At 45.7% G+C, this 8,229-nt stretch overlaps 1 protein-coding gene across 2 annotated transcripts in view; it reads right to left on the bottom strand.

Annotated features, from left to right (window-relative positions):
• Positions 1–4,679: 4,679 nt before the first annotated feature.
• The window catches only part of kctd16b (potassium channel tetramerization domain containing 16b), a 140,805-nt gene continuing 137,255 nt past the window's right edge, over positions 4,680–8,229 (bottom strand). The window contains exons 3-4 of one of the 2 annotated variants that reach the window (XR_003890942.1): positions 5,887–7,631; positions 4,680–5,704 (exon numbers count right to left, since the gene is read on the bottom strand). The gene's annotated coding sequence lies outside the window, so the exon portion shown is untranslated. The remainder of the gene's footprint in view (positions 5,705–5,886; positions 7,632–8,229) is intronic. The other variant, XR_003890940.1, reaches the window with a different exon arrangement.

Below are 8,229 nucleotides of genomic sequence, written 5' to 3'. Positions count from 1 at the left end.
ACAACTGGGTAAAGAATTGTCCATTATTTAAAACTGTCCTCCCAGTTTTAACTGGAGGATGAAGGAAAATCCTGAATGATGGTGAGCAGTGGTCACTTTAAAGTTTAGTGGTATCAGATGGTAGAAAAACACATTTCCACATGCACAATTTGAAGGAAGTCCAGGTACTAAACAGCTATGGAGCCCTCATAAAACACTAATCAGGGAGGCTGATTAGAGAAATGTTGGGGAGCATAAAGACAATGCCATCTACAGCAATGGAAGAAGGTCAGGATGTTCATATTTACCCTGTTCCAGAGTGATCGGGCATCAGGGTAAGAAGAGAGGCAGATGAAGTGATGTCATTCTAGTGTCTACTGGACAAGCCTGGGGGGGCAGAGTTCTGATCTGGGGTTGATGCAGGTCCTCAGGTCCAGGTTCAGCAACACTATGGGCCCAAAGAATGAGGTCAGACTACCTGAAGATCCTGAATGAACAAGTTCTTCCATCAATAGAGTTCTTCTTCCCTGATGATGTGGGCACATTCCAAGATTCTTGGTGCTCAGATAGCGAGAGTGGTTCAGGGATGATGAGACATCATTTCACACATGGATGGGTCCAGAGTCCAGACCTCAACTCCCTGAGAGCCTTTGGAATGTGCTGGATGGAGATTGGAGAAGATTGTGGAGACAAAGTTAGAGCGAGTGTGTTCGTGATCTGAGCTGAAGGGGGTCCAACCAAACATTAGTGTGACCTTTATTATGTTGGTGACATTTGTATTGACCAGGCAGTTTATTTATGGGGATAGAGACTTTTGTTGTTTTGACCTTGTCACACAATGATGAGATCTTGAGATGATGCTTAAGCTAAATTTTTTATTTAATATTTCTAGTGAAGTACTTTTGTCTGTGTTCTGGCCTTTAATCTGAACTGACACACAACCTCATTTCAGGCCCAGCTCTAGTTTCGTCCAGGTGCTGTAATCCAGACTAGAAGAGACTGGGGTGGACACTGTATGTTGTTTACCCAATTGTACTGTACTGTATATTAGCCAGGAATCAGAGTCAGCAATGCAGCCTTTTACTGGGGGCAACTTTTGGATCTTTTTGGATTGACTGCTAAATATCAGGGCAATGTTAAATCGGAGTGAGTTTCGGGAATTAAACTTCCATTTAACAGTGATGCCCAGGACAACAGTCAGGAATGAGTGAGTGAGTTTTTAGAACTTATTTAATTCCAAAATGTCTGCATTAAATATCCAAATTTGAATTGTAACTCCAAAATGCTGGTTTTGCTCTTTGATGTTTGCCTCCCCTGTATGGTCCTGGGATTCCTGTGCATCAGGTGCACTCTTATTAGACTCACCTCGGTAGGAAACTGGTGGGCACCCCAGAACCAGCTGGGGCCAATCACCATCAACTCTCTTTAAAAGGCTGGCCCTGGCATCCCTCCCTCCAGGGCCAGATGGTTGTACAGATGATTTTTGGTTGGTGCTAGTAACACAGCCTTGAGCTTTTCTGATTTTCCCTGTTGCAGTTGCAGGACACAGCTCCTGTCTTGTTTTTTTTCTGAGACTCCCTAATTGCTGTTTCCTATCCTTGCAGCCCTTGTCTTTCCTTCGCCTCTTTATTTGCCTTTTGCATTTTTGGTTTATTTTTTCTGGAGTCACCTTTCTGCTGAGTTTTTATAAACTGGTTCTTCTTCAGTCTTCTGTGTTCAGGGCCCGGCCTCCAGCTGGACAGCCCCTTACACCCTGTCTTTGAATCTCTAACATTATACTTTACTCTCACACTAATTTGATCAAATTTTAATCTCTATAGTTTATTTTGCAATGATGAATTTCACATAAAGACTCTTTGATTTCACAAATCTGAGTTTGATCTAATAAAATAAATCTATTGACATCTGACTTCGATTTGCAGTTATTTGATATATTTGGGTTAGGGTTCGCATTATATATTGTATTAAAGGACATATTCACCATTATTGACAAACTTTTCTGCCTCTTGTTGCAGAATTTTCATTTAATTGAAGGAGCAACCTGAAAGTGTGCGGCCAAAACTGGTTGTCATATTCAATCATTATAGAGCCTGGCATACTCCCAGAGGAGAGGGTGCTAAGTAGGGTGCCAGCTCCAGCTACAACATCTGCTACAAGGAGCTCCCAAGGCAAGCAACAAGATTAGATTAGATTAGATTCAACTTTATTGTCATTACACATGTCACAAGTACAAGGCAACGAAATGCAGTTAGCATCCAACCAGAAGTGCTTAAGTAGCGAATAAAACTGTGATGGGTATATACAATATATACACACAATGATATATGTTTATGATATCAATCTATATGCTTGTATTTACAGAGTTCACAGATATGTAAAGGATATATAAAAGTCTTTGCAACCAAGATAAATATACTGTATATACAGGCTGTAACTATGGTGCTGATGTGCAAAGTATGGAAAGCAGTGCAAGTAACCGGATGTGGGTAGTGCAAATAACAGTTGTAAATAGTGCAAATAACAGATGTAAATAGTGCAATTATTGTAACAGATGTAGTCAGTGCAAATAGCGTGAATGTACAATCAGTCAGTCCAGACGGGGTTATTGTGCCTGAAGGGAGGTAAAGTGGGAGGGGTCGGAGTTCAGCAGGGAGACAGCAGTGGGGAAGAAGCTGTTTCTGAACCTGCTGGTTTTTGTCCGGAGGCTCCTGTAGCGCCTCCCAGAGGGCATGAGGGTAAACAGTCCATGCGCTGGGTGACAGGAGTCTTTAGAGATCTTGGCCCTCCTGTGACAACGCCTCCTGTATATGTCCTCGATGGAAGGAAGAGAAGCTCCAGCTATTCGCTGGGCGGTCTTCACCACCTTCTGCAATGCCTTCCTGTCTGAGGCAGAGCAGTTCCCATACCAGACCGTAACACAGCTGGTAAGGATGCTCCCGATGGTGCAGCGATAGAAGTTCACCAGGATGTCTGAAGAGAGGTGGTGTTTCTTCAGAGTCCTCAGGAAGAAGAGATGCTGATGAGCCTTCTTCACCAAACTGGAGCAGTTAGTTGTCCAGGTGAGGTCCTGTGAGAGGTGGATCCCCAGGAATTTGAAGCTGGACACACGCTCCACCGCTGCTCCGTTGATGTGGATGGGTGGGTGGATGTCCGTCTTCCTCCTGAAGTCCAGGACGAGTTCTTTAGTTTTATTGGTGTTGAGCAGCAGGTTGTTGTTATGGCACCACGTAGCTAAACGGTCCACCTCCTCCCTGTAAGCTGACTCATCGTTATCCTTGATGAGGCCAATCACCGTGGTGTCATCTGCGAACTTGATGATGGTGTCGGAACCATGTAGAGCTCTGCAGTCGTGGGTGAAAAGGGAGTAGAGGAATGGGCTCATCACACAGCCTTGTGGTACACCGGTGTTTACAGTGAGGGTAGGGGAGCAGTGATGATCTAGCCGCACATGTTGTGGTCTATTGGTCAGAAAGTCCAGTAACCAGTTGCAGATGGAGATGCTGATGCCCAGGTCCCTGAGTTTGGTTATCAGCTTGGAGGGGATGACAGTGTTAAATGCTGAACTGAAGTCTATGAACAGCATTCGGGCGTGTCTTTATTGTCCAGGTGAGAGAGGACAGAGTGCAGTGCTGTGGAGACTGCATCTTCTGTGCTCCTGTTCTTACGATAGGCGTACTGATGGGGGTCCAGGGTTGGGGGGAGACAGGATTTGAGTTGTGCCAAGACCAGCTGCTCTAAGCACTTTGTTATGATAGGAGTGAGTGCTACTGGACAGTAGTCATTGAGACAAGCCGGGGTGGAATGTCTTGGTACTGGCACGATGGAGGTGGATTTGAAGCAGGTCGGCACAACTGCATGAGCCAGGGATAGATTGAATAAGTCCGTCAGGACCCCTGCTAACTCCGCAGCACAAGTTCTGAGCACGCGTCCAGGGATGCCATCGGGGCCCGCAGCTTTGCGTGGATTGATCCTGCTCAGTTCCGCTCTGACATCAGTAGTGGAGAAAGTTAAGGGTTGGTGGCCAGCAGTCAGCTCTACCTTGCTCGCTTGTTCATGATTGTCCTTCTCAAACCGAGCATAGAAGTTGTTTAGCTCATTGAGGAAGGAGATGTCAGTTGAGGGGGGAGAGGCATTGGTGGGCTTGTAGTTGCTGATGACCTGAATGCCCTGCCACATAGATCGGGGGTTGGAGTTGGAGAAGTGCCCTTCTACCTTCAACAAGTGGTACACTATAAGTTTATCATCTGTTGATTGTGTTGATGCTTCATGCCTGATCTAGTTTTGGTTTTGGGAAGCATAATGTGGCTGGAAAAAGTGGACAACAATGTCTACAAAGCACTTTGCACTGTTTACGGGTGTCTGTAGCTCCTTGTGGACCGTTTGATGTGAACCAGTCTGCCTCTAGTGGTGAACTTTCTGTTTGCACTAATTGCACTAAAAACACTACTACAGAAATCTTATTTTTTCTGTTGTTTTCTGTAATTCTATACTTATTTAACTTAAACAGGATAAAAGTCTATTCATGAAAGTTATTTTGCTTTTAAATGAATAACTATTTTAATCTGGTAATTTCACTATTTCTTTAGGTTTCCATGTTTATTTATATCACTAAAAAGTCACAATGTCACCTCATTTTTTAGGAAGTTGGCAACCATAAAGTCTGAAACCAAACACATTATTCATTCCTCAGTTTTCTGGACAAGAAACAACTTTATTACACATCTTGTGTTTTATATGGAAATGGAACGAATGCACACAGACCCACACACTCTTCCAGGAAACAACCACAACACTGAACTTTGCCTAGTGATTTCACTAGAAAATACTGTTGCGTAATTTTTAGCTGTTTTGAGAAGTAAACAATGAATCTAAGTTACTGCGTAGGAGATGGTTTTATTCCAGTCAGTCGGTCAGGATACACACACGGAAGCATGTGGAGAGATCTCTACTAAATGTACACAGTTCTTATCTTATATAGTCAAAGACCCGCCTCTGAGGCGCAGACATAGGGCATCTTCACAGTAGGTGCGCGCTGCATGCACCGCAGGAGTTTCGTGCCTTCACAGCATGTGTTCCGGCTGGCGCAAGAAGTTAAATGACTGAGAATGTCCCCCCCTCAGTCGTTTGACACTGGTCTTCTTTGAACCTTTGTTTCCTTGTAAATGAATGAGGAACCAAACGGACTTCATCTGCTCTCCCAGTCTCCACCACACCCTTCCTAAATTTCCATTTCACCCCTTCCTTTTGCACTCAATTTACATTTCACAATAAAATTCCATTTCAGGTCCCCCCTTTTGATCCTAATTGGATCAACCTGATTTTGGCAGTAAACTTGATATACATCAGCAACTTAGTCCATCTTTATAACCCTACTTCCAGTTCACATTCAGATGAATTGTAAAGTCCGGTTTGTCGTGTGGTACTAGGGAGAAGATGAGTAGTACTGCTGCAATTGATATCACACCCAGGACACACAGGAATTTCCTCAGGATCAGGTCGGTCTGTCGCCTGGGATGCAAAGGTATTCCTTGGAGGCTCATCTTGTTCTTTCATTGGTGGCTTGGCATGCCACTTGGAGCAGCAGGGACACTAGTTTCACTCCCTACTGACCGGCTCCTTCGGTTCTGGCACCTTCTTGCAGTGGAACGCGTGGATCCACGTTGCTCTCTCGGCTACTTTCACCGTGGTCTGAGTCACCAGCAGGATTTGGAATGGACCTTGCCACCTTTTGAATTGAATTGAATCAGATTTATTGCCATTGTTCATGTAATACACAGTATTACACAAGCTAGGAATTTGTCTTGGTGTGACGCTGCGACATTCAACATAAAGAAGACAACACTAGAATAAGATGAATAAAATAAAATAAGACATATATACAGTATATACATAAATAGTTGGTTCCACCTGGTCCTCTGGAAGTCCTTGATCACCACGTAGTCCCCTGGATGTAATGGATGGAGCTGTTGGTCCATTGGAGACAGCAGTGCTGCTTTCACTCGTGCCCGGATTTCTGAAAGAGATTTAGTAAGATTTCTGCAGATGCAGTGTCAGAGAGATTAGTGCGAGCGGTGCATTTACAGATCGCGATCTGTGAGGGAAAAAGGACAGTGTCCAAAAGAGCCGCCACTAGCCGATGATTCAAGATGGGAGCACCGTCAGACTTGAGGAAGCCCCTGTGCTTCCATGATGCTCCAAAGTCATGAACTACACCAAAGGCATACCTAGAATCAGTGAAGGTGGTAACTGACTGGTTGGCTGCGAAGTGGCAAGCTCTGGTAAGGGCCACCAATTCAGCGGCTTGAGCTGTGTAGTTGGATGGTAATGATGCAGATTCAACAGTGCCGCGGGAGTCACAGACTGCGTAACCGGCTTTGCACCGGCCCGTGTCCGGATCCCGGGATGCTGACCCATCGACAAAGAGAACAAGATCAGGATTGATAAAAGGTTGATCCATGAGGTCAGGACGTGGGGAACAAGACACTGAGAGTTCCGCCACGCAATCATGACGGTTGCCCTCCTCCGGGGTGGGGAGGAGGGTGGCTGGATTCAAGACATTGCAGCGTTTGAACATCAAACAGTTGACAGACACACACACAGACAAGTTGACAGACAGACACAGACAAGTTGACAGTCACATACAGACAAGTTGACAGACGCAGCGCAGCGCATGGGGTCCCAGTACATAGTATCAGTGGTTAGGTGGACTGAGGCTTGTGCGTAGAAACGCTCCTCATAATTTGTGTCCTGGCTTGGTGCGACGTGGGCAGTACAATGCGCTGCATCATCTGTTTGCAATAGCACGCTTGACTCTGAATGGGGCAGCCCCCAAATGAAAATCCATTTAAATTCCGGGGTTACAGGAGTAGCTAACATAACAATAGATGAATATACGAATAGGTTAATCACGTTTGCGTGTGGATGTTCCCGTGGTGGTGTGGTGTGATACTGTGCCTGAATCGTGGTTGGATGCTCCTCAGCCGTCTCCACTTCTCTTTCTAGTCAGTCCAATTGTTGCCGTGGTTCCGAATGGAATTGGAGCTCTGAGTGTCCCCGTCCTCTGCCCTGCGGGTACCCTCTGCCATGCCCTCTTCCTGTCCTCCGGGGGCAGTCTTGTGACCAGTGTCCATTCCGACCACAGTAGTAGCAGGTGTCTGAGTCTTTCTGCCCCTGGATCGGTGGTTGCTGTCGTGTCTGTGGTGGTCTCAAGATGGGACACGTGGAGGGGCTCCTCCGTTGTGTTGTCTGGTGCCATCTGGTGGAGGATACTTGAGGAGAGCCAGTTGTTTTTGCTGCAGGGCTCTCTTTGTGTGCTTGTCCTCTTCTTCTGTAGTGCTCTTTCTTTCCTGCTGTCGTTTGTACTGGTGATCAGCGTACTTTACCACCAAGGAGAGTCATTATTCTGGCCATTTCAGAGGACGTTGGGACATAGTCTCGAAAGAAGTCAGTCAGACAGTTCGCCATTGTAGCTCCTCCTTTCTCCGGATGAGGGAGGTGTTTCGCAGCTTCCAAGATGTCTGCTTCTGTCCAGGGCCTGTTGTCCCGTTCTCTCGTCCCCCTGGTGGCCATAGGGGAAAATGATGTTCTTGGGCTCACCTCACAGGCCGTACCTGAGGTTGTTGGGTGGAGTCCTTCTGGCAGGTGAAGGTCATCTGGGGTGGGTAGAGGCAGAAGAGGCGAGGAAGGGAAAGAAGAAGGGGACGGGGGAGGGGGAGGTTTCTGCTCGGGCTTTGCTATCTTAACTGTCCCTACTTTCAATTGCGTCATTGCCTTCTGACATTGCTTTTTCTCACGGTTATCACATTCTGTTTCCCAACATTTCAACTTTTCTTCCATATCTATCATCACGTGTAATTATTTTGCTGATAGTTTCTTTCTGCTCATCATTTCATTCTTTTTCTTATTTAAATTGTCCCTCAGGGCGGACTATTGTCACGCACTTAACGATCCTCCCTCTGAAAACCCTTACATACGCACAACTTTCCGGCCCATACTTCTTAGTCATTATGTCCATTACTGGAGACAGTCAGTCCCCGGCACCACGTTCGACTCTTACCTTACTCTGCAAGGTTCCCATGGTAACCTGATCCTGTTTTATTGCAACCTGGTCTTATTTCAAAAAAATTCACAGGAATTACTTTGGTGTTTAACAACCTGGTCTTGCCATTTTTTCTTGCTCACAGGATTTACGTTTTCATACCTGGTCTTGCCTCTTTTCTTGCTCACAGGATTTACACTTTATTACCTGGT

This window comes from Takifugu rubripes, chromosome 15 (genome assembly GCF_901000725.2).
Source record: "Takifugu rubripes chromosome 15, fTakRub1.2, whole genome shotgun sequence".
NCBI classification, from domain to species: Eukaryota; Metazoa; Chordata; class Actinopteri; order Tetraodontiformes; family Tetraodontidae; genus Takifugu; species Takifugu rubripes.
This window is presented reverse-complemented; position numbering and strand designations above follow the sequence as displayed.